Here is a 3,979-nt window from a genome sequence, read left to right on the forward strand (position 1 = left end):
CTTGAAATTGACATGACCATATCTCTTGTGCCATTTTGCAGATAGTGGCATCTGTTGCAGTTCAGCTGACATGGCATGCTTATCTAGTACTGTAGCTAGCATTCTGTATAAGCATCCTTTCTTGACACCTTTTGCTACTAGCTAACATCTTTTGGATTTGTCTCTGATAGTGCATTCATCACCATCGAATATGTCTCTGTAGGTGTGTTCTGTCATTTGACCTATTGACAAGAGGTGCTTGCTAAGCTTCGGAACATAGAGCACATCTTTCACTAATCCTTTCATACCAGTGAAATTGTTCATAAGGATAACACCTGTCCCTTGAACTGGATTCGGTGTATTGTCTGCTATGTAGATGACATTTTTTTGACCTTCTGATGGCTTCATTTCTATGAACCACATTCCTGATGATTTGTCATGTGAGATGATGCACGCTATCGATATACCAAGGATCCTGTTCCACTTGGTCGACTTGATAGCTGTAATCCTCTTTGGGATTGAAATCAAAGTCTAGATACACTGTATCAGTCTGATGCATTTCCTCGCTTGCAAGAAACATATTCCTATGTTCATTTACAAACATTTGACTGTGACTAGAATGTCCACCACGATGATTTCCTCTACCTCGAAAATTCCCTCGATTACTGCTGGATTGACCGCCTTGGTCGTACTACTTCTTGTGGCAATCTCTTTCATAGTGTCCAAACTTGTAACAGTAGTTACACTGAATGTTTGACAAGTTGGTGGATGCATTCCTTCATCCTTGAAATCTTCCTCGATTGGAATTATTTATTCTTTGCTGATTCTGATGTTGCTGAGGATGCTGTTGATGCTGATTCTGATTTTTTTGATGATGTTGTTGTTGATGATGACCACTTTTCTGGTATGATCTACCTCTACGTCTGCTTTTGCCTCTACTTCTGTCTGAAGCTATGAATGCCTGATCATTAGAATGACCTTTACATGCTTGAATTGCCTGAGTCTTGAGTTCTTCACCAAGTAGGACTGACTGAAGTTCTTCCAGTGTCGGAATTTGCCATTGGATGGCAATACTCTAGACTAGATTCTCATATCCCTCTTCTAGTCCATTCAGGATTACTTGAACCATTTCTGTGGGGTTCATAGTCTCTCCTACTACTGCAAGTCGATTGTTGTAGTCTTTTATGTGGAGTACATAAGCATGACCAGTTTCACTGTTGTTGTGGCGGAAACTCTGGTTGATTTGGTTTCTCAGTGTGAGAATCCTAGATGTGTTCTTGGACTCATAGAGAGCTGCGAACATATCCCATGCTTCTTTCGATGTCTTGACTGTGTTGAGCTGTCCTAGCATGACATCTTGCACATTCTACTTGATCAGATGATAAGCGTACTTGTCTTTCTTATCCCATTCTGCCTAAGCTCGAGCAATTGTAGGATCTACTATAGGTCCGAAAACTATTTGTGTAGCTTTAGATCCCGTTGTAGATCTTACTACTGGTGTTGTGATGACAGGTGGAGTAGAGCTACTGGTGGCTGGATCGTCCAATGGTCTAGGTATAGACCCATCAACATACTCCCATTTGTCCTGAAGTACAAGAATGGTCTCCATTTGGTATTTCCATGTACCATAATTGGAGTTGTCTAACTTAGTAGATGCCCCTAGATTGAGGTTGCTAGTCGTAGACATGGTGAAAATGTACTCAAAAGTGTCGTGAAAATCTCTGTATGAATCAACTACAAATACACTAACTATGCCAAGTGAAATCTTTGAACCGTCGGTGAAGATAGAACTACAATATATAAAATCTGATCTATATTACAAGACTTGTGGCAATGATGTTGGGAATAGCCAAGAGGCTTTACAAGGTTGAAATAATGTGCACGATGCCATGAGATAGCCGAATAGGCTTTACAATGGTGGCATGTGTGTGTGAAATCAAGTACTATCTACCCACTGAAACAATCTGCAATGCCTCTGTACTCTCTGAAGTTTGCTCACTAGACTGATGAACGTAAGGTTTTAGGTAATGTAATGATGTGAAACCGTATGTGAGCATATGGACTGACTCCGAGTAGGTACTAGTCAGGAATTTTGGGCATGTCTTAGATTGGCAACTTGGGGAAATTCAAAGCGTCCCCTCTATGGTGATCTGGTCTACTCTAATCTAGATCTATACCAACCGTCGAGCAATGAAACAATAGCAAATAATTCCTTTTCTTTTGTTCTTTTTAAGTGTTGGGTCAGATGCATCGATGTAGAGGCAAATGTGCATGAAGGAAGTGGTTTTGTCAGCAGTGAGGCTCAAATGTGAGTGTAACTTGCACTAAAATGTGTGTGTGATGTGACGAGCGCGTAGAGCATAAAAAAAGAGTGACTTTCCTTTTAGGAGTGCCCTAAAATTCTTCCTGGATCAAGAGATACGACTTGATCTAGGTGGAGGGGCAAAAGGAGTGCAAACTGTGCTCAATGATGATGTGTCACTATGGGTCACATGCAATGAGATGATGTGGCACTGTGCCTAGCAAGAGGTATGCCAGTGGAGCCCTGTGCTACGGTGGTAGGAGTGGTCACATGAAGTGACTGTGGAGCACAGTGTGTGCCTGCAGAGGTCAGTGCTGGATTGGACAGCTAAGGTGGCATTGCTGAGGTGGCACAAATGATGATGTCAACAGATGATGTGGCACAAGTGACATGGCAGATGATGTGGTAGTAGTGACATGGCACTGATGACATGTCTTGCTAATGTGGCAATGATGATGTGGTTGCCATCGTGATAGATGACGTGGCACGATAAGGTTACTGACATGGCAGTCGACTGCCACGTGTTAGCTAGATGATGTGGCAGATTGAGGATGACCTACCACATGGTAGGGGTGACCAACCCTTTGTGATCTTGGTGAGGATAAGGTGATCATGTTTGAGTTGGCTCGTATGCCACGTGTCACGAGGTGAGGCACCAAAATCTAAGAAGATTCTATCAAAGATTCCGTCTGTGGAGAGCATTGTGTTGGCCGTTTGTGTTGGAGAGCTTGGAGTTTTGTCGTTTATGATCATGGAGGCGACTAACGTTGAAGTAGATCATTGCATGCACTATGAGCTCTATTGGAGCTGAGGTCTACCTGGAGAGGCTACTATAGCGTAGAAGCTGTTGGCGAGCCTGGGCTATCTATGGTTCATTGCACAAAGGTCGAATACTTTGTCTTAGGAGTCGTTAGCCTTTGCACGGGAGCTAGAGTCGCCACAGTAGATAAGATGATGAGTGCCTTAGGCACTGATAGGAGCCACTTGTTGCGTAGGTGCTGATCTACAACTATGACTTGGGTCGCAGCAGCCGTTAGTTGCTGGAAGAAGAGGATGTAGATAGCGGTCAAGCCTAAGGAGGCAAGACTCTCTCACTCAAATGAAGCCTTAGATGGAGACCTAGAAGACGCAGTCCGAGTTTGATGGAGAAGGAGCGCTCCCTATCTTTTTCTCTCACACATTCTCAGCTCTCTTCCTCACAAAACTAACTCTTTCTCTCTCTCATACAGTTGAGGTATATCTTTCTCAAGATAATTTGCTCTCAATGAAGCCTATCTTTCTCTCGCACAATGAAATCTCTCAAAGAAAATCGTCACAAAAGAAATGGAAATGGACGGAAAAATTCTTTCAAGTGGGCGAAAATGTCTCGGAATGAGCAAAGGAGATTAACATAAATCTCTCAATCTCTCATAAAGAAATCACACATAGAATGAATGAAAAATCTATGGACATAAACTCCTCTATCACTCAACAGAGGTGAAAGAACACTCGATCTCTCTCGATCTCTCTCACACTCTCAAGGATCACAATGCCTCAGCAGAAGGCAAGGGAGCTTTGATACCATGACAAAATATGAAGAGGGGAGAGGAGAAGAGTGGAGATGAGGAGAGAGGGCACAGCTAGAGAGCACACCACAAATGACTAACTGTACACTAGATTTAGTTGGAAAAATAGAATATATACAAACCCATTTAGGGT

Source organism: Dipteris shenzhenensis, chromosome 12 (genome assembly GCF_047967505.1).
Source record: "Dipteris shenzhenensis isolate YYH24624 ecotype China chromosome 12, Dip_SZ_1.0, whole genome shotgun sequence".
Taxonomy (NCBI): Eukaryota; Viridiplantae; Streptophyta; class Polypodiopsida; order Gleicheniales; family Dipteridaceae; genus Dipteris; species Dipteris shenzhenensis.